The sequence below is a fragment of the Dermacentor albipictus genome, chromosome 4 (assembly GCF_038994185.2).
Source record: "Dermacentor albipictus isolate Rhodes 1998 colony chromosome 4, USDA_Dalb.pri_finalv2, whole genome shotgun sequence".
NCBI lineage: Eukaryota > Metazoa > Arthropoda > Arachnida > Ixodida > Ixodidae > Dermacentor > Dermacentor albipictus.
The window spans coordinates 127126639-127154431 of record NC_091824.1 but is presented as its reverse complement, the minus strand read 5'-3'; the positions used below and the strand labels follow the sequence as shown (position 1 = coordinate 127154431).

The 27793-nt window shown below is 43.9% G+C and overlaps 1 pseudogene; it reads left to right on the top strand.

The window, feature by feature from the left end:
* Window positions 1-22392: 22392 nt before the first annotated feature.
* LOC135899595 (glycine receptor subunit alphaZ1-like) overlaps window positions 22393-27793 on the top strand; it is a 28685-nt pseudogene continuing 23284 nt past the window's right edge.

Genomic DNA, 27793 nt, shown 5'->3' with positions numbered 1-27793 from the left:
TCTCGCGCAAACTTTTTTTATCATGCCCACTTGGGCAGCTGTTCCACTTCAGCCGCTTTATCTTCAGCCTGTTTACATGAATCACACAGAAAGCGCTTCCTCGAAGAAAAATGAAGCGCTGAAATTTTAACTGCACAGGCTACCACCGAGATTGCTCGGTCCACCGCCTTATGATGCCGATCTCATAACGACCTCATCTCTGTTCGTAACCTCTGCTTTGCTCCGGAGTCTGCAAGTCTGAAATTTTAATGGCCATGACAGTGCTGCCAAGGAGCTCCAGTAAATCTATCTGAGTGCAGCTGAAGTACATAGGCTTGCTTTAATTAGCCAGAGACGCACGTTTTAAAACTAGCAGAATTAGTAGAAGCGCACGTCATGTCGATATAGAAGTGCAGAATTTCGCGTTTGGCGAACACATGAAAACAACTCTAAGCAGACGCATGAAACTTTTGTTTATGTGCTTCATATTCCACCGCAGTAGTTTAGTGGCTACAACGTAGCGCTGCTGAGCTCGAAGTCACGGCTTCGATCCCAGCGGCGGCAGCCGCATTACGATGAGGCCAAATGCGAGAACGTTCGTCTACCGAGATTTTGGTGCACGTTAAAAAAAAAAAAAAACATGCGGCTAAAATTTATCCCGACTTACCCATTATGGCCTGTCTAACAGTGTTGTTTTGGCACGTGCAGAATTTCCGAATTTCAAAATGTTTTTCTGTGCTCAGTAACACGGACTGCGCATGTTTCTAAGCAAACATTTGTTTTCCTTTTCTTTCATATCATTTACCCTGGACCGTTTTTTTTGCAAGTTATATACGCTGAAGAAGTGAAACTAGTGGTGCAGGTCGTATAACCGAAGTGGTGCAAGTGATCCTTTCGCCACACAAATTTTGTAAGATTTCATAGGTCTTATTTGCAAAAGCACGTGGGCGAATTGTGCAACAGCGACAAAAAGAAGTTTTCCTGGTTGCCGAAAGTTGCAATTGTGTCGTTTTGAAAGTCAGAAAACGCCTCGTAAGAAAGCATGACGCTGTCACAGCTTATAATAACTAAATTTAAATGTTTCGTTTAGCTGGGGTGGTTTGGCACTCAATAAGGAAGTACGTGAAGTGCAATAAATAACTTAGACATCTCTTGCATATCTCTGTAAGAAGTTCTTTAACCAGAAGGTAGTTCTTCATTTCCTTCAACCAGCTCGTTATCTGGCATGTCGCATGTTGTCCTGTGAGCAGTGAAAGCAGGAGTCGTCTGAGCGGTTTCTTCAAGCCACTGTCTCTTTTCGCTCTCTAAAATTTCTGGTTTATTGAAGCTGAATTATTACTGCGAAGTGAATGGTAAAAAAACTTCTACGTTTCTTAATAATCTGAAAACTAATATTTGGTGAGGTCCTCAGGCACTGCTCACAATTCTCAATGTAAAGTATAAGATTCGCTCTAGTATGCTTCTTTTACCTTCCACGTGTTCATTTCAACGCATGACGTGCACTGTAAACGATCAGGTGAGCTCCCTAAATTGTGTTGCTGCTTTTCTAATTAAATCACCAGCTCTTTCAGCTCTTCCTTTTCTTTCAGGACGGAGGTTAACTACGTCAAAGGAAAATGACAACTGAATTCCTAAACCGCACTCCGCTGTGTTAACCTCCACTAAAAGTATGCCGTGCAATAAAAAAGACTTCAAAAATACTTATACTATGACATTTTGCGTCTTCTTGAGCGGCATTTTTGAATTCAGACATTTATTCATTTCACTTTTTTCCTTGTCACAGTGCATGTCTCCAAACTTTCTCTTGCATAGGCAAAGGCAAGTTACCTCGGCGCTGTGTGGTCCTAAATTGTACCGAATGGCTTCAGGCAATTTACCGTGGTGTCTGAGCAGGAAGAACTATAGTCAGCAGTCTTTTTTCTCTAACGGCTGACGTTGCTGATATGTAAAGCCATCTACTTACGTTCTAAATAGCAACATGAGCTCAGTGCTAGTTATTTCTCGAAAAAAAAAGAACTAGTCTTATCCCAAGAATGACACGTTTCTGACATTGAGAGGAAATTTAAGAACACAATTTTAATACATAACTCAAACTTTAAGCCCCAAACTTGACTGTGTAAAAGTTATGTTATTGATATCATTTTTCGAAATGAAGAAACCATCGCTAAATTGATGTCGCGTATTTGCGCACAGAAATTTACATTCTTTTACCTGAGTGAAAGACAGGGGAGTTTAGTTGCGTTGGTGGCTTTATTGTTTTTTATATGCCACTATCCGCTTTTGGTACAATATCAGGCAACCATACGCACTAGATGGTCATATTTGCGGTATAAACTTAATTAGAAGGGCAACCAGGAATAGATCAATTGAAAAGCGTCTTCCGCATGTTTGAGCTGCACATATGTTTCAATTACAGATTCAGCACTTACAACGTGCCAAAAATCATGACTGCGTCCCCCAGACTTTCATGCTCGACTGTGGTTAGCTTCCCCTAAAGCGTGTTTTCTTAAAACCAGTAAGCTATTCGCGGTATTACACCACTCGAACAGCTTGTCTAAGTTTATGAGCCTTGAACAGAGTATACTGACGTGATGTAGTTCCACGTGATGAAACAACTCTAAATACTAAAAAAAGCAAAAAAATATTAAAACAGTGCGCTTACTCTCAACTGAAGTCTATTTTAAAAAAATAAGAAAGAAACCCATATATAAACAAAGCTTCTTATATGCGCTACCAGGTGGAAAAATAAATACAGAAACACGGCAGAAAATACAACTAAACAACCACAAAACACGAATTCTTATGCAAGGCAGAATAAGATGCGTTCGCGAAGTCACGTACATGCCGGGAATATTGGGGGTGACATGGATGCGAGAGATATTTCATTTCATTTGTTAGTGCGATCGATAGTTAACATTGGGTCTTTTATGTTCGTCTTTGACGCTATTCGACCATGTTTCTACAACTCATCCAGCTTTCCGTACATTTAGAATGTAGCGTTGTGGAAACAATGTAGTTATGGGAGAACTGGAGCGTTGATTGTCATTTTGTATATTACTTTCATGCCACCGCGCCACGTTACATGACGAGTTCTGGGGAATCTGATAAGTTAATGACAATTTTTTATTAAGGATATGCATTGCGATTCTGCCTAAAAAGGGGTGGTGGCTTAGATAACGAAATTACAAGCGGCAATGGATGCCTACCTCAATCGCAAATTTTAAGGGGAGAGCAACGTGTCGGAAGCTAAATTGTCATAGTATAGGTTGTGCTGTCTTCAAGTTATACAATATACATAGATAGAGAGAGTGCAAAATGTTGCCTAATGCCAAAGATGGAATGAGGAGTGCAGGCGGCATATGATCTCGCATGCCTAATGGCGCAGGTATTTGTTGTTGATAAATAAGTTGCACCACATTACGTGGTTTAATGTTCTAAAGTAACTCGTTGGTTGTCACAGACGCCGAGTGGGGGGTTACGAATTTGAAAACGTTTCACCAGCAGCCCACCCCTGCGTTAGAGTGACCTTGAACGCTCTAATTTATTGAAAGTGACGTTTCTGTACTTCGTATTTCTTAAAAACTTGCGATTTCCTGCACACTATGAGTCACACGCGTGCGCTCAACACATCTCGGTTTTTGCTTAGGTAGCTCCAAAGTGGGTGAATTTTGCCTGCAATGCTACAATGAATGCGGGACCAATGGTGGGATTGAACCTCGGGCTTCGAACACAGTAACCCTATGCTCTAACAGTTGGACCTGGATGACACATTCATACTTCGCTAGTGCCAAAGTAGTCATTTGGAACGTCTGGCATGTTCATCACGTTCCAGTTTCTCGGCTTCTTCCTTCGTGGGCAATATAGCACGCAGTCTTCCCAGACTTTAGCGCAGTGAGATCCATGTTTACCACTTCAAGCATCAGAAAATTAAGACTTTCCCTTCGGCCTAAGAACCCGCCGGGCTTAGTGGCTTTGGCGATGCACCGCTAAGACAATATCTCGGGATCAAATCCCGGACACGGAGGCCCGCATTTCGATAGGGGCGTAATGCTCCCATCGAAATATACTGAACTCCATGTACTTAGAATTGGGTGCACGTTAAAGAACCCCAGGTGGTCAAAATTAATTCGGAGTGCCCTACTTCGGCTTGCCCCATAAGCAGATCGTGTTTTATTATTATTTGTTTTGGCGCGCAAGACCCCATAATATAATGTTCTAAAATTGTTTGGACTAAGATAGTCCAGTCATCCTTCACGGCTCTTTGTGCACCTAGACCCTGCTGTTCTCACCGGGCCACATTCCACCGCGCCGACATTGCAGGAGGGGTTGACAGCCCGCGCTCATTTTGCTGGGTGACATATGAGCATTGTGTACGCCTTTTGCGCCCTCACTGCTGCCACGGCCCTCAGACTCCCACCACATTGCATGAACTTCTCCTTTTAGCCGAGCAGGCATCCAAAGGTGCCCATACGTTGCCCGCGGCGCACCCCACAGGGATGGTGAGAGATCCTGTTCAAAGCCGCGGCTGCAGTGTAGCTGGATTGCACGTGCACCCAACAACCCGTACCGTTCAGGCATCTGGGAAGCATAAACGGCTACCGGACTCTTTCCGGAGCCAGTGTAGGAGACCGGATATACTACACTACGGCTTCAAGTACTTCCAGTGATTACAGGAGCTAGCAAGTTCTCCCACCCTAACTGCGCGGTACTTGGACTCACTCACAAGGAACGCATTCCCATACAAAGCCCTTCAAAGTAATTGGATTGTCGGGGCTTACAAATTCTCCCAGTTGTTTCAGCATGGTTCCTTTCGCAATGCCAGGGTGAGCAATGATCGTTCGTTTCCTTCGGTTGGTGTATTCGAATTCATCTGACATCCATGTAGAGGTTGATCAACACCTTTCCTCCAGGCAATGAATTACTGGGGCTCACCGCAAAGCCCCGGTATAGTCATCTCAGGCGGAACACAACTCCCCAGTATTGATGCGCCACGAAAAGGATTGTTGCCGGTTCCATTCACGCAGTTTCCCATCAGGCCAGTGTCCTTCTGAAGCGTGCAGCTCCCGCATTGGCCGAGTACCTGGCTGGGAGCGCACTTGCAGCTATTTCACCGGTAGGTATCCGGCAGCAGCAATAATCTCCCTCCCACAGCAATGGTGGATGCTCGATGACTTAGCAGTTGCTGTAGTGTTGACACACCGTGTTAGACTGGGTGCCTTCGGGATAGGACCACATTTTTCAGATTGCAGAGCCTTCGGGATATAACATTTTTAACATATAACAAGTAGCGGCGTGATTAAGAGCACCTCAGTGTCCTCAGTGTACTCAGTTTCCAAGTATTGTTTCGCAAATAACCTATTATTTTGTTTGTATCAGCTGTCTTTGATGTGCGAAGCCACAAAATCCCTTCTACGTTTCATGAGATGCACCACCCTGCATGACTGTTTATGATGAACTGAGCGATGGATGCGGCATTGTGTGCGTGTCCGTGGAAAGTGTGAACTTCTCGTCTGCTGCTCGTGCTTCATTCCTCTTTCCGCCTTTCCCTGTACAGGGTAGCGAACCGGACTCAGCCTGGTTAACCTCCCTACCTCTCTTTTATAACTTGTCACACTGTCTACCGGATTAATTGAAACTGCCTACAATAATAGGCTAAGAAGTTTTGCGTGTGGCGAAAAGAAACGAAAGTAAAGAAAAATGATACGGATCCCCGGACTGTAGTAATCGATAATATGCGAAGTATTGAGCAGATAACTGGGTATCGAGCATTACTTTGCATACTGCAAACGTTTACCAGGTGAACCGACACATTTATGTAAATTGACCAGCTGTGTGTGTAACGCAAGCGCACGTGTGTAGGGCAACAGCACCAAGACGACGCGACCACATTTACGACGATCGTTTGATGGCGATGGCATGATTCCTACTGCCACCGTTCGACGGGATAATAGACACGGCAATTGTTGGATTTGGTATAGGTACTGGTAGGCGTTAAAGAAAATAACACGAACTATGACGTGATGTGCGACTAAGTGTTGTGCTATCATACGTATTAATGCTTATGTGATGTGGTCTATGTTAAAACGATTATGTAATTTCTACTGCGACAAAGAAACGACAAAACGTTATCAAACTGGGCGGACAAGGAAGGTGATGCAACATCGAGCAGTTTTTACGTAGCGCTGGTTGGTATACGAGGAAAGTACTGAAGAATTTGGGCCGATCGCGAATACAGCGCAGAGCAGTATACCATAACTCCCCAAAGCTTCAGCTGACGCCAGGAAAGAAACCGAGGAAGTGGCACGGGACACGCGTGGCCAAACATCTCAAAGAGTTATTCAGCTTTGGCGGGCGATGAGTATGCATGCGATCGTGGCTTTGTGTATAGAGCATTGGAGGGCGGCACTCTAAAGCAGAGGTTCCATTCACAGTCGGACACGAATTTTTTATTACAGAGGTTCGGTGTGTGGCGAGACAGTAAATACTTACCTACCTACCTACTACTACTAAGGGTCTGAAATGAGGCAAAGGGTGCTTGGCATTAAAAACGATGTATTTTCCGCCGCTTTGATTTCCGAATGCTATGCTTACGTCTTATGTACTTGTGAGCCTTGCACATTTTCGGTCACAATCGGCTACTAATGAGCAATGATTAACAAAATCATTAACAAATAATTAACAAAATCAAGGAGTTAATAAAAGCGTTTTAACAGTGGACGAAAAGAAGGTGAATAACTCTTTTGCTTTTTGCTTGTTCTTTTAAAACTGCTCATTAGCAAAAAAACTCGTTTAAAGCAAAACTTTCCCGATCTCTTTTCTGTAGTTTTGAGGCATCTATGTAGCCCCTATCGACTACTGCACACACACACTGAAGTCAAAACGCCACGCTCCCACCAACTCATGGAAATCGTGCCACAAGATATGTAGTCTTACGCAAAGAAATTACATTTGGGATGGTTCGTTTCCTAACACCGCACCCCGAGTCATGTAGCCCGATATTACAACCTTATGCCTTAGCCTTTTGCGCATGCCTAAAGCAGCAGAATAGAGACCCCTTACGAATTTCCCTCGTGCAACTGAGCTCTTTGAGACGCTTGGCGTGCTAGCCGCATTGCATAGTAGGAACAGTTTGCTTATACAAAGTGAGCGCGCACATCTTATAACTGACAATAAAAATAGAAGTCATGGAACACGCTCGTTTCGCGATATTTACTGCCTGTCTCCACTTGCTATGTGGCGCTGCGGTGCGCTACTACAAAGTCGAGCACGTCATGCCTGGTGATTCAACACGTTTTAACGCTGCCGAAAAAGTTTTTTCAGCATAACCCCCAGAACCACTACAGTCTGCAGTGATGGCTAATGAATGCGATGCGCGACTCTCGTCGTACCGCCACCACAGTGATGTAATCTGCAACTAAACAGACCTGCATATTGGACATAGAAGGTGTGTTTTCAACCGTCGTTCTTTAAGACTACAACAGCGTGTATTTCATGAACAGACATCAGGGATGTTTTCTGCACAATTTCATTCTCTGAACTTTTGGTATTGTAAAGTGAAAAGTATGAACATTCCAGCAAAGAATATGGCATAACTCATGGATAACCAAGAATATATCCAAGAATATGGATAACCCACTTGGGATAACTCATGCCTCTTGAATGACGTTTTAAGCTGAAAGCTCACTCCAGCCATTCTAGGAGATTACCATGTCCTCAGCATGAACGCAGATTTGAGGGCTCCGCTCCTCGTAATATTTTACTTTAGTCGGTGTCTGTCTATCGCCAGGCACTGGCGTTTTATACAGTTAATCTGGCAACATTTAGCTATGGGTTTTGGGCATGACGAGGCCACTATCGCCGACCACCGGACAATTTTCGCTACTCCGAGCACCATAACGCTCACTGTTGAAAACCTCTATGAATAATTCAAGTTAATCTATAATAGCCTTTTTTACGATACAACATAGGCCAGAAAAAAATGCCAGATGACGTAAGAAGCCAAATGCAAAGCGCGAAAGAACTTCCACAGCCACACGACGCCTTATTCCTGACATCCGGAAAACCCTTGCCTTCCGCAATGTCTAGCAGATAAGAACGGATAAGTACAGGACTGCCTTGAAGCACGAACTTTCTTTCCTGCGCACATTTGCGTCTTATTCTGTTTCGCTGCCATTCTCTATGGATTGGTTTACTGATGGACGGGGTTTAACGTGACAAGACACCATCGACGCTAAGAGAGTCACTAGCGCGGTATTCCGGATTATTTTGGACCACTTGAATTCCGTGCACCTATATGAGAGTACACGGGCGTTTTCTTGCATTCTTGCCCCTACTGATACACGGTAACTGTGGCCAGCAATCGAATTCGCCTCATTCTGCAGCAGCAAATGAAAACCATCGAGACACCACCCGGTGGGGAGGGGGGGGGGGGGAGGGGAGGCTTTAGCCAGCGGAAGGCTTTCCATGAATTCCCCTCCGGAAGCGCGGTCTCGCGAGGAAGTTGATGTCACGAGAAAAACCGCACCATGCCTGTCGACTCTATCTGCAACCGGTGTGTGCGCTTACTTTGAATGGGGAGAACTGAAAACCATCACCTGATTCCTGACCTCCTATGTATAGCTATATACCAGCGCTAAAAGCAAAACTTTCTTGACTTGTCTTCAAGTAAACAAAGGAAAAAAATAAATTCGCTTTCTTTGGCGACAGAATGGCGCGGCAAGGACGCCTTCCAGCGAATTCCGGCGGCACTCTCGAGGCGCCAGAACCCTTTGTGTCTGTCTTATTGTGTTCCGCGCGCTTTTTGGGGGGCGCTGACTTCGGTAGAGTGGAAAAATCAAGAGGACAGTCAGATCAATGAGAACCTTCCTTTGTGTACCAGACGGCGGAGTTTCTTGCGGGGTGCATCGCAAACATCTGTGGTAATATTTTATGCGTAATGGTAGTGGAGAACATGAAAATGTGTCCCAAAAGGAGGAAACATGAAAAAACAACTTCGCCGTAGCGGGAGTAAAATACTGAAGCTGCGGTTTCAGGTAGCAAGGAATCTCTCCGGAAAGAGATTTGGCTCTTTGCCTTTCAAGGTATTTTTGGTACTGAAGATTGCGCAGCTAGAACTGCGTGCCTAGGCCTTTAGTATGTGCATTTTGCAAGGAGCTCGCAATAAGGCAATACAGCGTGCGCGCGGGAAGGCACGACCAAGAGGGCTACGGATAGTGGATGGGTCGCTGCCTGTAGATGTTATTTGTGAACATTTTTCATAGGTTAGAAGTTGGAACAGAAAGCGGATATCAGTTATGGCCGAGGTTATAGATTGTGCTTAGGTTTATCGCCTCCCTTCCGGAAGTTTAAAACGTACAGACTTGGTCAAATGTTTATGCAATGCGGGATTTGAGAAAAAGCTGAATATTTGCTGTACCCTGGGAAGAAGCTTGTATTATGTGCTACTTGTATTGCTGTATAGCGACCAGCGTAGTTTCGAACTGTTTTGGCTGGTTTGCCGTCAGCGTCCATGTATTTGACGCTTTTTCTAAAGCCAAGTCCTCCTGAGAAAGCAGGTATTATAAAAAGGCATTAAATTCACCAGCCTTTCTTACCCTGAATAAAATTTACTCAGCTGCTAGAGTAGGATGCCATATCTCAGTTGAGGAGGCCATTAAAAAGAAAAAAATATGGGAAAGGCTGTGAGCAGCTGCAGCGGCGTTTTAGCAACTAATTACCACATTTGTGGACATGTCACTTTGGATTCAAAACTCTTGCATAACCTGCGTAGCCTAATCTATTCACCATACCTGTACATATAGCAACCTCTTACAGCTGGTTTAACAGCGTAGGTGACGTTGGAGGTCGGTTGTTCATTGGCGTCATATGCCCCCAACCAAAAGCATATGCGTCTCGAGCATGCTCGTTTCCAAAAAGCCGGACCAGAACCACGGTCGCCGTGTATAGCAGAATCGTCGATACTCGAGCGACGACTCACAGCGTAAGCATATGCACGGCCGGTCTGTCTGTCGCCTTCTATTCACCTCCTATTCGCCTCCATCGCCTCCTAGGTGTTTAAAAATAGAGGAGGCTATGGTATTCAATACGCGAGACGCGCGCTCCAGACTAGCTGTGCCACAAGCAGCAAGCATTGAAAATTTACGAACAAATAGACCAGACGATAATGGCTTACAACACGAAGCCGGCACTCTACGTCGTCATTGCGACAATACACTCCCGAAGGCGGGAAGCCAGCGACGCGTCGTGATTTTAAGTTGAGTGAAAAGCAGACGCGGAGCGTGCGCAGCTTGAAGTGCCACTTTATCCTTCATGTCTCTCTCTCATAAAATATGTTTTTTTCTACGACTTACCCAGAAAGGCTATGCTATGCCCTTTTCTCACTGTTATGTTAACGTTCGCTCCTCCACCGTTATTTTTCCGGGTTGCTTCCAAAACACTTAGTGCCTGCTTCCTTTTCCCTTGCTGATGAAGGAAGCTATCAGATCAGTATTGAAGAGAATAGGATATGAAGCACGCGCCATTTTGCTGACGGAAGAAGCACTCTCTAAGTAAGTGTGCCGCTGTTGTCTTTATGCTGCACTGGATGAACGTGCTATCCAAGCCTAAGGCGAAGCGCACGATTTTCTTTCTGAAGGGCCCGTTGTCAAGCGCATCACCGTCAATTGCTCTGCGTTTACTTTCGCTGAAGTGTGACATTAAATAATGTAGAACAGTGTTTCTTTCTCTTTCCGGAAAGTAATTAGTATGGTGAAGTAAAACCTGCATAATAAATGCGCAGCGTCTTGTACGCGGAACAGGAGTTTCCATGTGCAGGGATATACTATACACACTGTTCTTCGCTCAAAAGATTTATAAGTCACCTCCGGAGAGGCTGCTTTCCTTTTTTTCTGCAACTTTTGCATTGTAGTGGTTGCTATATATCTATTAGTTATTATAATAAATATGTAAGATGTCTATATAGAATATAGCGTTTATTTTGTTGTTATACAATCGCTGTAAGCATTCTTTTTTTTACTTTTAAGTAATAATGGAGGTGTATTCTATTTGTGACGACGAAATACGTAATTCAAACTGATAGGATGTATCGACACGCTCATGGTGTTTGGGGTGAGAAGGATAAATGTATAGTAAATGTAATTAGAAAGCTGTTGCCAGACCCACTGGTTAAAGAAGCAGCCTTTCAACAAGAGCAGTACTGGAGGTCTCGTTCATTATTGGTTTGAGAAGATTAACACACTATTCGCACGTTTTAATCGTTGCATGGTCCAGCAGACAGTTTTTACTTCACCTATACATCCTTTGGCCACCGTCCACCTTTCGTATGGAAGTGCTTCGTCCTAAATGCAGATCACTGCGAACAACATCAGCGCATAACTACGGCTCGACTCGGGATTATTAAAGATTTTTTGGGGGGAAACGCCAGGAAGCAGGAATGATTTCTCAACAATCTGCTTTCGAGAACACGGACGTTTGTCTTTTCAGCTTTTGCTAATCTCTCTTTCATTCCTGACTGCCGCATTCGCTCCTTTCTACTCGCTTCTCATTATCATCGTCTGATGCACGGTAGCGCAGACCGCCACAAACAGTCCTGCGAGCCAGCGCTTCTCTTAGACAGCGCTTCACCTAGCCGTCGCTTTTTTTGTTTACCCCAGGTCTACAAATAAACTAAAATATATCGGGGTTAGCCTACACCGTCTTTGGGCATAACGGGTACAAATACAAATCTAAAATAAATTAATAGAGGCTACAATAGCAGCCCAAGTCTATTTTATAAATAAACCAAACAATAAAAAAAATTAACAATGCAAGCTAAACCTGGAGGATGCTGTCGGAGTATGCAAAGACAGATGTAAGTGTGATGAAATTGAAAAACCATAATGTGGTATGCGATGTCGCGCTCATTGCAAGATTAAGTGTATCTGTTTGCGGCACTGATGCGCAGTCCTCACCAAACGTCAACGTCTGGCGATGTACATGATTAAAACATCTCATTTCAGAACTTCCTGTGTCGCCCACCGCTTGAAGTCTTTCCGTCTCTTTCATGGTTTTATGGAAACTTCTTTTGACGCTTTCATGATGGCGATCACTAAAGTGGAGCTGCCATGAGAACGGTATAGACAGCAGCAATCATTGGCCAAGCCAAGAATGAAACAGAATTTTTTTACAATAGACATTGTTGGAAAATAGGGCTCTTGACAGGCGATTACTGTCAACAGAAACACTCCTACGCCTGACTGGTGGGAACGGTGTGGCATTCTCTCTAACAGTGTGCTGCTAAACCTGCATTGCCAAGCGTCACTTCCAGCGACGCGTTACTAGTGGTAACCTCGTCTTCCCAACGAATGTAGCAGGAGTCGGTGCTCCTGAGTGCCAAGAAGTATGTCACGCCGCTGCGGGAAGAGAGCAAGTTGGGCACATTTAGGGCAATCAACCCTGTTCGGCGCGCTTCTTCAGGCATTTCCTCGGCCCCGGGAGTACCATAATTCTTCGCTGCCAGCGTGTCTCCTTTTCTCTTCGGTAATTTCCCAGTGGATATAGAGGAACACGATGGTACGAGCGGTACTTACAATGCACCGCAACCGCGAGCTCGTGTACGCAAGTTTCATTGGCCGCGAAACACGCAACAAGATCATGATGTGGGGCGATGCTTTTCAAAGTTACCCTAAAACGCAGCGCACAGCATTACGCGCTGTATGAAAGTAAATCACGTGACAGTGCTCTAATTGGCATTATTTTTTTCTCAGGGTAAGACCCATTCAGTTTCGTACAAGGAACTCTTCCGCCTAATACTCAGTATCTGCCAAAGAACGCAATTATTAAAACAAGGCAAGAAAGTCAGAAACTTGTGAGAAATCACAATGGATCGTCGCGCAAACGGAGAGCTTCACGTTAAAAAGAGTCGCAGTTAACATCAGTGCATATACGCTCGGTAAGTGACCATCCCAAATGCAATAGCTTTTTCGAGAGGCCAGATGCTCCTCTCGCTAGCACTGTTTCGACAACTACAATTACACTTCAGCCATCGAGGTGCGCAGGCGCGGAACGTCGGCCTCTTCATGAGCGGTTTCAGTGGCCCCATCGGGGCACGTAACATGATTATGGCTGGAATGGACAAGTATTTTGAGAATATCTTGCCGCATTTGCCAACAAGACATGTTGTTTTGCACACAGTATTCTTTCCTGCATATTTTCGAGCGCGGTCCTTCAAGGTTGAAGATATCCGGAAGGCTTTGGATAAGGTGCGGCTGCTCGCTGGCGTTGTTGCTTTGGGGGCCTACCAGATTAACTACGTGTGGACAGTGACCTTAAACAGCCCAGAAGTGATAAAATGGTTGACTGTATTTGTAAAACTTCAGGTCGAGGGTCGATGTTGTTTCGCCATTGACCCTCAGGAGCAGCAGGTGATGATTCGGCTCCACAGGTACACGGCGTGCCCGACAACGACGTGCGCAGGCCGGCGCGCAATTAAACTCTAGAAAAGCTGCGCCCGACGCAACCATAAAGACGTCATTGAAGCAAAAGGGCTAGAAATGACAGACAGCGAAAGCATAGCACGCGGGTTTGATCGACACTACGAGGTGCTTTTGCTTCTAGGCCCGTGGAAGCAGATGCTTTTAAACTGAAACTTCTGGGAAGAACGCTACGGCTGTCAAATGACACAAAAATTCTTTTAGAATCACCAATATCCCAAATGGAAGTAGAAAGCACTATCGATAAATTGAATCCCGGAAAGTCGCCAGGGCCCGACGGCCTCAGCGCTTCGTTTTACAATACATTTTAAAAATAATTATCATGTGTGCTTACAGTTTGTGTTTAACGAACCATTTGAACTAGTAGCCGTACCTCGGGTATTCGGGCAAGCACATACTGCGTAATAACCAAGACAGAAGAGACAGAAAAGTTAACACTGGTTTCCTCACAGAGCCCTATATCACTAACTGGTTGTGATGAAAGAATCTTAAAGCATGTACCACCACAGTGACCGCAGAATGTTATTAAAGAATTGACTGGTCTTCATCAAGCGTGTGGCATTATGGTACGTTATGTTGCTTGCAATCCTAGACCACGTCAATGTCACATGTGTCATCAGAGATGGGGTAGCTTTCGTGTACCGGAACTGCATCACATGTTTGATTTTTAAAAAGTCACTGGCGGTCGCCATTAACCTAAAGCGTTCTGTACGCCAGCGCTGCACCCTCCGCCCCCCCCCCTCCCCCCAGCTTCCTTCTGTTCAGTATATGTGTAGAAACCAGGTGTTCAGCGATCACTGAAAAGAGCAATATTCACGGCTTCGGATTTCAGGCATCGGAAGTTAAAATTCCGGCGCTCACGGACGATGTCGCAATTTGTTGTACAGATAAATAAAGTGTTGCTGCTGCTATCAAAGTAGGGAATAGTTTCAGTAGAGTAACCGGTAAGATGGTGAACTGGGGAAAGTACCTGAGTTCATGGCATGGAGAGTCGCCATCGATCCTGGTCACTGTCACAAGTGTTGAGAGTGACGACACTCGCTGACAAGAGCAAACAAAAGAAACACAGTCAAAAGCGCATACATGGAAGGCTGGACATCGGAAAACGTTTGCAAGAACTTCGACTTGAAATTTAGCATTAGTTGCAAAATTGCAGCATGTATGCAGGTACACTCTAAAAAAAACGTTTACACTATCTGGGGCTTATCTTGCCTTCTAACAATAATCGTCATCCGCCTTGCTTGCGTTTCATCTCTTGAAAACTCGGCGCTCGGTGCTCTTCTGTCGAGAATCCTGTGCATAGTTGATAACGTGCAAGCCGTTCGTGACTAGGAACTACCGGGCTCGCAGCGTTAAAGAAAGGAAATGCGGGCAAGACAGATCACGATTATTGTTTGGAGACAAAATACACCCCAAAAGGTGTAAACGTTTTTTAGAGTGTACTGCACTGTTCAAGGGTAAATATATGGAAGCTACATTGAGTATTGGCGGTATTGGTGTCGGTCTTGAATAATGATTGATGCAATCGTACGAATGTGTTGAGAAGAGTTAAGAACGGAGGCTTGGGAATGGCGTACCTTCTTATACAAGTTATAAACACGTTCTTTATTTTTTCGGGATTAAGCGATTCTTTTTTTTTTTTGCTCAATGCGGGCCAAGTGAAGCTGGGGAATGCGTTACACGGATATGTTGTTGGTAAAAATAATATACACAGTGGTTGTTTTAGGAGGTTGCTTAAGCGCACGGCTGTTGTGCGTCAGATTTTTGAATGAACACACTCTTTTAGTGAAATGTAGGAACTGTACAAAGTTGTACGGGATGTAGCTCTGCCTCATACAATGTAGGTACAGGGCCTTACGCAGGGGCGGCCAAGGGCAAGGCGTGTTTAAAAGGGTATAGTATGCAAGTGGCACCAGAGACCGTCTTTCGTTTCCAGGCTTCACACTGGTACATTGCCTGTCAGAACCTTTCTAGAAAATTGTGTGCTTTTTTTCTTACCTCTAAGGTCGCACTGCTTGACCCGTAACAAACCAGAAGCTATATATTATGTATGTCTACGTTTTTGGGAGGGGATCTACTTTTGGGATGTGCTCCAGAGGACGATCAAGAAAGTGAAAGATGTTTCGTTACATCCACAGGGCATTATATATTTACCTATATGTAACGAAGCTGGATTGCCGTTGGCCTTATTATGCTAATTAGCCTTCACAACTTGCGGTGCTCTTTATTGCGGGGTTTCATTGCGAGCCGCATGTTCGGCCCACACGAATGTATTTTCGATATTGCATGTCAAGGTCTGTAGAACTTCAAGGAGCACACGCTTGTGTACCTGTGTGTCTGACGAAAGTGGAACCCTTAACAGCTCTCAAAGAATCCTAAAATACTCAGTCCAGTAAGGTTGATACTTTTTCTTCCAACCTTACTGTTTCATCTTGTTTTCCTAATAGCTCGTTGTTTATTTATGTAATATAACATAACCGGCACTAGAAAGCGTGCACTTTCTTGTTATTATTATTACTTTATATTATTATTATTATTACTTTATATTATTATTATTATTATTATTATTATTATTATTATTATCATTATTATTTTTATTATTGCACGTAAGTCTGTCGCCTTATCGAACCAACAAAATGTCCTGTCGTCCTTACAGAAGTGGCCTTGTCACGAAAATACTTCAGATTACGATGTTTAATGATGTGAACTAGAAGAAGACTAGTTGAGCTACAGAAATTTGCGTTCTTTAAACAGAAACAAAACCCAAACTTGGACAAGTATTGTATTATTAGGACCTAAACATACTCTGGTTTGTTTGTTTTTGTCTATATTGCACTTCCGTTTTTATATATAGACTACGTATATATTTTGTGGTATGCGTTTTTGTATTTATGGAGAAATGTGTGGTTTCGTAACTGTGTCTTTAGATAGTCCTCTCTAAAGCTATATAGCCTGCCCCACCATTTGTCTGCAGTTGAACGAATGGACGAACGAGCGAGTGAACGAACGAACGAACGAACCAACGAACGAACCAACGAACGAACAAACGAACAAACGAGCGAGCGAGCGAGCGAACGAACGAACAAACGAACGAACGAACGAACGAACGAACGAACGAACGAACGAACGAACGAACGAACGAACGAACGAACGAACGAACGAACGAACGAACGAACGAACGAACGAGCGAGCGAGCGAGCGAACGAACGAACGAACGAACGAACGAACGAACGAACGAACGAACGAACGAACGAACGAACGAACGAAAGAACGAACGAACGAGTGAGCGAACGAAAGAACGAAAGAACGAACGAACAAACGAACGAACGAACAAACGAACGAACGAAAAAACGAACGAACGAATGAACGAACGAACGAACGAAGAAAAAATCAAACAAGCAAGAAGGGCCATTCCGGAAACTTTTTTGTCTGACCGGGTGCTGCCATTCTCGGTGAGATGTATCTATTGAGCGGCTTCAGAATCGCCAATGGCCTACAATTTGAGTTTTCGGAAAAAGAATTAAATTGCACGGGCTGCGCCATTGTGTCCTCGCATAGATGCCAGCCTCTCGTTTTTTTCTACTTTTCTTTTCATCTTTATAACCCACTCACGCGGTCTTTGTCTACCTTAAGAAGTTTTCTACTATGAAAATTTCACTCAGGCAAGAACGCATCGGACACCTGTTGTAAATTAAGCCTGAAGAAATCTCGCACACACGATCACATTATGGGCTGGAATGTATACAGCTCGGCTGCAAATTATTTTCTAGAAGAAAATACCAAAAGGCGTGCTGCACCATATGCGTGCGGTGATATTTCCCAGCACTATCCATTATTCATGGGCCTTGCTTGTCTGCTCCTTCTGTGCTAGTTCGTCGACCCACCGAAACGTAGTGGCAGCGAGGGCTGGTCACGCCTCCATGAAGAAAAAAGCAGCGCTAGGAAGACGCGGACTAAAAGAAGAACATGTACAACGGACAGGCGCAATTCGCCTTTTCTGATGCGATAGAGAGGTCTTGATGTCACGGTGGTACTGCTCCACTTATATAAACCCTTTTCTTCAAGTAACATTTAGTTAAAAGTTAGCGCCTGTCCATCGTACATTTTCTTCTTTTAGACCGTGTCTTTGCGCTGTTTTTTCTTCAAGTATGTTACACCAACTCGAACGCATCAAGCTTCCACGCCTTATTAGTTTGCTTCCGAGAAATATCTGCTTTCTTCAAGTTTCTGTAGGGTGGAAAAATACACAGATAAATTTCGTTATCGTTAAGTGCAAATCCAAGGTTACTGTTTTGGCATTCGCTCGATCATACAACGTGTGAAGCTATCAAGCTCTTAGGATCTGCACCTCGTGCTTAAATAAGCAATTTGAGCCGCTTTCTCAACCATAAAACCACACGTTGTATGTAGTTTTTTCTAGGCTCATTTAAATCCATCGTACTGAGTTCCCAATTCCTTCCGTCCTATATTACTTAGCAGTGTTTATTTGCCCCCTTCACAGCTCCATATAGCGCACAGTGCTTAATTCAATCTTTCAACGCTATTCAAGTAAAAAAAGTAAATAATATCAATTCGGTTGTCGCGCAGGAATTCTTTGATTCGGTAGCCTTGGGTATATTTAGCGAACGGAGCGTCAAACCCTAGAGCCAGTGAGTCTGCACAACGTTAGTCATACAGCGACGATATTTTCGGATAGGTGGACTTAAATCTAAATGACCTTGAAATATTGTGTACTAAAACCGGGGGTGTTCTGTGCGGCGTATCATATCGTACATTTTACGGAATCGACCATTTTATGCAGCGTTAAATCAATCGAGAGAGCTGCGCAATGTATTTAACTTTAAGACCAGTAGTTGGTCAGCTTTCACAGTCAAAAATGATACCTTTTTATCAATGCTTTTATCGGCTTTAATACATGAGAGCGCTATGTTATAGGGTGGTGTTATTTTTACCGATGTCGAAATAGGGATTCGTCAGCAACACTCGATGACGTTGTATACTAACGGGAAAGAGTACAAATAATCCTATCGCTGTATGGTTCCTGGATCCTAGTAGTTGCGCTAACAAAAAAATTATGACTGAATTGGGCTACGGCGGAGTGTTACGTCGTTAGAAAACTTGCTGGGGTGCCTTGGTTTGATGTGACTCCTTGGAGATGGAAGCTACCGGTTCCATAAGAAATTTTAATGACTTCCTCCACTAGAAGAAATTAAGTCTCTAGCACAAATATCTTACAAGGTGAAAGTTTAGACACGTGGGTAAAGGGCACTGCTGTGTGGATCCAACAGCCGTTGCGCGTTAGCCAATATGTAACACATGTGGAAAAGAAAGATTTGCGTTAATATCAACGAAAGTCCAAAGAAGAGTGTTGAATACACATGGCTATGGTGCATTACCAAGGTGCTGCACATTGCCATGTTATCTGTGTTATACGTTTCCTGGACTACGCACTGCATTTGTAATATTAAACGGTATCTATGCTTGATTTTCATCTGTCCGATGCACAATGATAACAGGTTTAATGAGCCATTCTGCATAAAATTCTTTCAGTCACTACACTAAATAAAAAAAAAATTAAGAAATTTCTGGTGGTTAGTACCTATACTTCTGCTCAACATGTGACAGCTTGCGTGCACCGCTTAGCTTTGTTTTATTCGTAGTTATCTTTCTTTTAGTAAAACACGACCTTGCCTGTTAGGTTAGGTACCCAAGTTTTGCGCATATTTAAAATGCACCCTACAGCTTTGCTTTTGATACTTGACGTTGTGTGCCAATGGGGATATATCTTCCTTTTGTGTTATTTCGTTTGGTTTGACATTATTTGAGATATCTTCTTTTTCTTTCAGCGTATAATTTCGTTTCTTTCCATTTTATTTACAACATGTTTTTATCTTTTCACCTGAATGTCTCAATATAGTCAGTGACTAGTGACCTCCTTCTGTATATCATATGTGAAAATTGAATAATTTTGAACAAATGATATTGTGATTACGGTCTCCCTCCGTGTATAACGCACATGGGAAATGTGCGACTTCACAGCATAATTGCCTCATGCCTCCAACAGGTCGTTAGAAGTACTGAGGAATCGTGGCTGGGCAACGCACATAGTTTTGCAGCAGAGCCACTGCTGAAATTAAACATAACTTTCTCCACGTTAGACTGGAACAAATGCAGTGTATTTCCGTATTGGAAATAGACCAGTGCATCATAACTCGTCTTTGATATTTGCACCACTTGCTTGAGAATCGAGAAAATTTTAGGCTTGCTTTTTGTTTACAGGATGTGGAATTACAGTGATCGGTACGCGATATTAAAATAGAGATGAGAAGTTGTATAATGCGACAATTCTTTTCATTGTTTTTCATTATTCTTGTTCTTCGTCACTGACCTAAGGGATACCTGCCTACGCGGCGATCGCAGATATCAGCCACTCGTTGCAGTGGGTGATCACAGAAGAAAAGAATTGGGGGAAAGATTCACTATATAATAGGGCCACCATTTATATAGATAGCACTAGAACACCAAAAATATTGAATTCCTGGTCATGACCCTCAGCTGAAGTACGACACGTAATAGCCGTCTCCGCCTTCATGACCGCGTTCGCCACCGCCGTTGCTTTCCAGTTGCCTTCTAATTAGACTGACGTATAGAGCACCATCGCAATTAAGGGCTCCTAGCGCTTACGGAACAGTGATTCAGAATACCACCGGAAAAGAGCGGTGTTCTCTATACGCTGAAAGGATGACGAATGCACAGAATGCTGCGTCGCAAGGTATTGAATCCTCTCAAACCATGCCGGTTTCTGTAAACAGGTCATAAGATTGGTTAAAGCCCTCCCTTGAAATCTCTGTAAGCCAAGTATGCTGCCGGCAGAGTCGTATATAGCTGTCCGTCAGTGCCACTGCATGCATTCCGACACAGTTTCACTTGAACGGGCTAGTTATCGCAATATGTATTTGTGGTGACAACACTTCTTGGTACTGCCGTTGCGCGCTGAATCCATGCAGGCTGTGGGCAGTACTCTACACGGTGCGCCATTTCTGTAGTACAAAAGTTTTCGGCAGTCTACACTATGCGCTGCTGTGCCAAGTTTTTTGTGTTTGTTTTCATTCCCTGGACAAAACCGAAGCCGCTGTGAATCCGAGATGCCGTAACTATACGTGAACGACTGCACGACATGAACCATATGTAACGGGTTCCATACAGGGTATTTGGGCACCTTCAGAAATGAAACTTTGGGACTATTACATTTATAAAGCAGCATACGCGGCGCGCGAATGTGGTTCGTTTATAAAAAAAGAAGTTATTCGTCATTTTGCCCCGATATATTTGGGGACCATCATATTTTTCAGTGATATATTTCAGTGATATTTTTCAGCTTAGTAGCTGTTGCATTCATATCGCGAGTGAGAGGTCGCGGATTAGATCCGTATACGCAAATGTAGCTAAATCTAGGCGCACGGTGAAAAAAAAGTTAGAGGTGATCAAAATTAATACGGAGCATTTTATCGCAGCATCCCCAACCACCAGTTGTGACATCTTGGGACGTTAAACTCTACAATGATATTCTGTCCTTACCATATTCAATTTGTTCAACGTCCAGTTCAAGTGTGACAGCATGTCCTCCACTATTGCAGTGTCTTCTAATTTCGCGGGACAATCAGCATTTCTCCCCGTAGTTATATTATGCTTCATAGCGACCTTTTCCTTATGTAAGTGAAACCAAATAGCAGTGAAAACGTGCTTCCAGCATCCCCACCCGGTCCCCTAACTAAATATGTCTATCTGGTAACCTAGCCGCAGTATGGAACATGACGGGGCTATACCGAAGATATCGGTCCTACTAAGCGAGCCTAGCGTGCAGCCTAATAGGAACTGCAAGAAGAGAAGGCAAGCCTGATGTTAGGTCGCAAATTAGAGGCCGTTGCGTCAAGGCATCTCTTACGTAAGGACGCTTCTTTATTGGTGCCCGTTCGCAACCCCCCCCCCCCCCCCCCGCCGTTCACGATAGCGATAACAAGACCATAGCCCTTGATCGCATGATGGAAGCAGTTGTCTACGGCTAATTTTGCGACTACTGGGTTAGAATTTGTTCGAAAGTTCAGCAAAGACAGAACGATGCAATTCTCCATGAGATGAGTCCATGTTCATAAAGGTCGACCCAAATATATAGTTGCGCTCTGCTACGATGTGGTATGGCGTCAGATGTTATTCAGCGTAGTGAAGGCTAGAAGTGACGCCACGCTATAACCGCATAATTAAACAAGTCCCGGTTTAGGCATCGTAGGCAGCAGACGGAAACTGCGCGATACGAATAGAGGCACCGTGCGCAGTTTGCTGGCAACGTTTCTGCGGTGAAAAGCAAACCGCAAAAAAGGAAGCAGTTGGTTAGTTCTTGGAATCCTCCAAACGAGGCGAGATGCTTTCGTCGTTTGCGTGGGCTGCGTTGCTGGCGAAGGAGCAGGAAACGTACTGAGGAATTAGGCACGCGTGTGCCTAATTCGAAGAGACGCGCAGCGCTCGTCTTTCGATTATGCAAGGCAAGCAAAAAACGGCGCATCGTGGCGGCTTCCCACCGGGTTTCTTCCTGCATCCCCTCTTCTACGACTCTATTATTGTGCCGTATCTACCTCCATGGCATCCCTCTCTCTCTCTTCAGTTGCAGAGCGCGACCAACTCGGAAAGCGAGAACGGGTGCGTCGGAAATCGCCGCGAAGTTCAGCCGCGAGCCACTGTGCCACGGCCTGTGCCACTCGCGAAAGCTGCAAAGGCCACCGCCGCCGCCGCCGCTTTTGGCGTACGCACGCCGTCTTCGTGCCCCTCTGTCTGGATATCGCCGAGGCTTCGCGCCTGCGGTTGTCGAGGAACGGAGGACGAGGAGGAAAGAAAGGGGAAGGAGGGACGCCCGCGCGCGCGCGCTCCCACTCTGGCTCTGCCCGCGAGGCTGTCGGTGGAAAGCGCGGCGAGCACGCGTCCGCGCGCCTGCGCTCCAGTCCGGACCCGAGCCCGAGCACGGCCTGGAGGGATAGGTCTGGTCGACCGTGGCTGCAGCTCCAGACGCGCAGTCGGAGCTCGGCGAAGGGGCCGCTGCTGCGAGCACAGTGCGCATGCCACTTTCGGCGTTGAACGTGTGGCGCGCTTGCGTCACGTTGTCCCTCCTCAGGACGACGCTCGCGCAGGAAAGGTGAGCGCGCTCCTCGCACTGTTTTGAAAGTCTATGTACTTGTTTTACGCTTCGACAGTGTGTAAAAAGTGTGCAGTTCCAAAAAAAAAGAGATTGTGGTGTTTCATGCAGTATCGACCTTAATAAAGTAAGGTTTTCGGGCTGGTTCGTAACTCATGCTAACGAATTACGAGTTTGCAGTAGGAATATGCAGAAAAATAGGGCAGCTGGAAGTCATCGCATAGCCCTCTGCTTTCTGATGTCTTTGACTTTTGATCGTGTGGCTAGTTTCTTATTTTGTTTTTTTGCCATAGGTAAAATAGCCTTTCTTTCATTGCACAGAGATGGTATAGAACACGAAGAATGCGATAGGGTGGTGTATACACACGTCTTGCAGTCGCAGAACGTTTGACACGCGAAACATATGGTCTAATCACCAGAGCTCATTGTTAGTAAGCGGCGCATGAAAGAGAGAGAGATATATATTTTTGACCTCGTGGATTATATTTTATAGGACATTACCACAGTGACCATCCCACATATGCTCGAGTACGGGCAGCATTGTCATGGAAATATACAGTTTTGTTCTTGGGCTGATATGTCACTTTAACTGTGCGTCTCCAAAAATTGCTGTTTGCGCCAGAAATTGACTATGTGCGAATGTGGCTTTCAGATTGTGCTATATCTTAGGCACTATGATGTAATAATGAATAAAAAACGTATTTTTTTTTCTGAAAAGCAGTTGTAATGAGTCTTCTAATTTTATAAGTGTCCATGCTAAACTATAGTCCCATAGACTCATTTCAAACTTTCATATCTGCATATTCCAAATTGTCCAACTGTACTAGAGGACTAAAAAGTATTATTCTTCTGCACGTTGAATATTGAAGCAGCAAAAATGAATGAGGTTGCATGAAATTAGCACCGACTTTGCGTTGGTCCGTAAATGCGGTTACGAATTATGCTTAACAGTCATTTTCTGTCAGTTGATGCGGGGATTATTATTGGCATGCAAGAGGTTTTTGCATCTTGTGTAACTGCTGTGCTGTGCTAAAGTTGGCAGGTGATCGAAATACGTTTTTATAGGCGTTAACCTCATTGCAAGCTGGTAACTGCAACGTGTTTACTTAATCCTCCGCATTATTTGATGTGGACATTGATGTTGTCGAGCACCCTATTTGTAACGGTAACGAATTATTTCAGTGCCTGGTACTATTCTTAGAGCTAAATTACGTTATAGCAATATCTTCGCGTGAAGCTACTATTTCTGACAAAAGATAAATGCAACTTTATCCTGACACTTGAGAAATGTTCGTCATATGTGTTCGTTGTCTTCTGTTGGAAGCTCCAATGTGTTTTATTTGATATAGCAAAAGGAAGTTAAAAAGAAATAGCGGACACATTAACAATTTTCTGTTCGATTATTGTTTAGAAGAGCACTAAATAGCGATGTCACTTTAGGCGGTCAAACGGAGCGCTGGATGACCTGGAGAAGCTTGACGACTTATTAAGAACCTATGACCGGCGTGCCCTTCCCACGACACACTTGGGTATGTTTTCCCACACTATAGCATGCCCGTGCGCTTCCTCTGCATAAGAAAAACAAAAGTAAAGCAACTAGCGTGTTCTCTTTACAGCATTGTTACCACGTTAACATTTCCAGTGTCTTGCATGTGCACTTTTAGAAGTGTCTTAAGGTTGTAAAAATACTACTGAAATGTCACGCCTACTACGTGCGTATACCGTGAATTCTTTACACTTACAACCTTTCGCAGAGATCCTGTACTGCCCTTTTTCAGCAAGATGCGCTTGAGAAAGGAAGGATTCTACAATACTTTGTTTCGTGTGAATGAATATATATATATATATATATATATATATATATATATATATATATATATATATATATATATATATATATATATATATATATATATATATATATATATATATATATATATATATATATATGCGCTACGATATGTTTTGAATTCCTTTCGTTATTCTGCGCAAAACATCATCTCATGTATATTTTTACGACCTACAAACTTGCTGTTCTTTTATGCTCAGACGTTTCAGTAGAGCATAACTTATTTCAGTGGCTTCCGATTCGTAGATTTTACCTAAATATTTTAACAAGTCGTACAAATGTGAAAACATAAGCAGACAACTCGTATTGAATCCTCGTATATAGCAGTACCATGAAACGTAAATGCTTGGATATATGCTGTGGTTGGCCTAAATATCCCTTAGGTATGGCTTATCAGATGAAAAGCAAATGTAGTGTTCACAGTGGAAGTTTTACTGCTTTTATCATAGCAATCCTTTGAATATTCTGGGAGTAATCACGCATAGCAGCAAGTCATTAAAATGTTCCTTAAGGAGTCGTTTCCACATCCACTGGACCGAAAATAATAATTTTTCTTCTCTCGGACGAGAAAGATGTCATGTTAATAGGAATTTCATGAACGAGTATATAAGACAGGCTGAAATATTTATATTGTTCTTACTATACACAAAACATCGCACATTGGCTTCACGGAAGCCCGCCTATCCACTTCTCATAAGCTAGAAATCTGAAATGTTGAAATCAATAAAATAAAAGAGAGCATATCTGCAGCTATGGAAGCATTTCTTTAATGCGAGATCTAACTGGAAAAAAATGAGCAATGTGCTAGAACGCATTTTCATTTCCGCCTATTGCTGGCAGACTTGGCCGTACGAAGGAGGGTCCGCAAATTAGCACATTACATTGAAAAACAAAGTATAAGTAAGTAGGACAAGTAGCATATAAATATCGCGCCTATACCTGCATTTTGTAGAACGTATGTGTGTCTATGACAATTCATTGCACGATTAAATGTGTCGCCATGTGTCCATGTTATTAGGGCTATGAAATACACACTTGAGCTCCACGAAGTTAGTTGCCAACCACGCTTCATCCTGTTTTCTGTTTGCTTGCAAAAGTTAGGGTTACTGTACGAACACATGCACTTCTGTTCCAGTGAGATTAGGCATACGTTAACGTCAGTCACGGTGTGGAGCTCTGCGCCTAGTTATCCGCACCGTCCATGTGACTGCCCATGATAAACCGTTGTTCATATCCCTACCGTGACGCAACAACGAGACTCTAGCTGGTGATTCCGGAGAAAATTAGACGCCCGAGGGAATTCTTCACCATCAGGAGAACACAAAACTACTACCATAAAAGAGATTCACGCCTATGCCCAGGGGGTCTCTTGCTGACTATGCAAAGTAATGAAATTACGGTGCTGTAGCCCACCAAGCCGAGGAAGCAAGACGAGAGGATGTCAGAACAGATGCCGAAATGGGCTGCAATTCGGTGGTAACGTGCGCGCGAGCTCAAGGCATAAACACATCCTGTACGGTGTGAGTGGGTTAGCAGGCGTATGGAAACATAAACATTCTAATAGCGAAAAGGAAGGTGACTCCACATGGCGGAGAACGAAGTTGAGATGAAAACGAAAGACCGTAAACGTAGGGACGCCACGCATGACAGCCTCAAGCAGATGGACGCACATTGCAGTAGCGCATGACAGTGTTTGGCTATTCCGTCTTGATTGCATCTTTTTTATTCATATTTATAGTGTGTTCGCATTATAAAACTTTCTTTGGACGGGGGGAGGAGAGGGGGCGGATTTGTGGGACCCATTGGCTGCCTGCATTTGACAGCTTGTCGTTTAATACTTCCAAAGAACGAACGGGTAAAGCAAAACAAACATTGCTCTAGTTATATATTCCACAGCTTCAAAGAGTTTAGTTTCAGGCGATCGCGAAAAGCGCGTTTCTCTGTATGCTCTTACTGGGAATGAAAATTTTATACAACTGGTGTGTGTGTGTGTGTGTGTTTTTGTCGTTTTCAGGAACGCCAACAAAAGTGGCTTGCGAAATCTACATACGCAGCTTCGGGTCCATAAATCCAGCCACAATGGTGCGTTGGCCGAGTAACGCTTTGATATCTCTCTCAGCGTGATTGTCCCCAACCATGCTGAAAAAACTTCAAACGCGTTGATTATCCCCATTCTTGGTGATGTCTCATTGGTGATCGTAAACACAGATGGGGACAAACGTTTACGCAGAGTCTGCATAAGCGTACATTATTCTGCATAGTTCACGGCCGCCAACAAATATACACTGCCCAGCTATTGTCACTAACTGGTAAACGCTACATACGTTTACTGAGAAGTGCTCTTTCACCTGTGCACAGCATTTCCTCAGACAATGCGCAATACGTGTAGCTAAATAAATGTCCGTCGTTTTCATTTTCTCCATAGGTTCAATGTGAACACATGTTTCTTTGTTCGGCGAAGCAGGCGGGTTTAAACGTGCCAGAAATTCGAAGCAGAATATTGAGGCAATGTTACTTTTGGTGTCGAAGAAAATATTGAAGCCCTTTTACTGCGACTTAGAGATCACTTTGTAGAGATAAAGAATGAAACGTTGTTATAAAAAATAATAGTTCGCACGTGCATAATAAACATCCATGTTTATAAATTGCATGTTTATCTTTCGTACTTCAAGAATTAAAAATAACGACCTCTGGCACTCGGCGAGCACCTAAAAAAGGCAAAACAAAGAATGGGAAAAGAAGCGTGCTGGCTTTCTTCGTCGGTTTTCTCTCATAATAGAGAAAACTACCTTTGAAAACTCGCCCTCCTTTTGTTCCGCCTTGTTCAAAAGTGGTAGCTTCCGAAAAGCGGCGAATTAGGAGCACTTCACAGACCGGATAAGTAAAAAATGGCATTGCTAAATGTATCAGCATTCGAAGTTTCAACATAATGCCTCCAGAAGTACCATTCTTATTGTAACTTGCTGCAGTTGATGTGTCATCCGTACTACTGCTTTTGGCATTTTTTTTTGCAGCCTACAGTCCACGTGCTATATTTGAATGGCTTTCTGCACTACTTTCAGGACTATGAGGTTGATCTTTATTTGCGGCAGACTTGGCAAGATGATCGCTTGACGAGCCCCAACGTATCCAGGCCCCTGGACCTCAATGATCCAAAGCTGGTGCAGCGTATATGGAAGCCAGAAGTATTCTTCGCAAATGCCAAACATGCAGAGTTCCAGTATGTCACAGTACCTAATGTACTGGTCCGCGTCAACCCGAACGGAAAGATTCTATACATGCTCAGGTAAATCACTGGCCTCTGATTGCGTG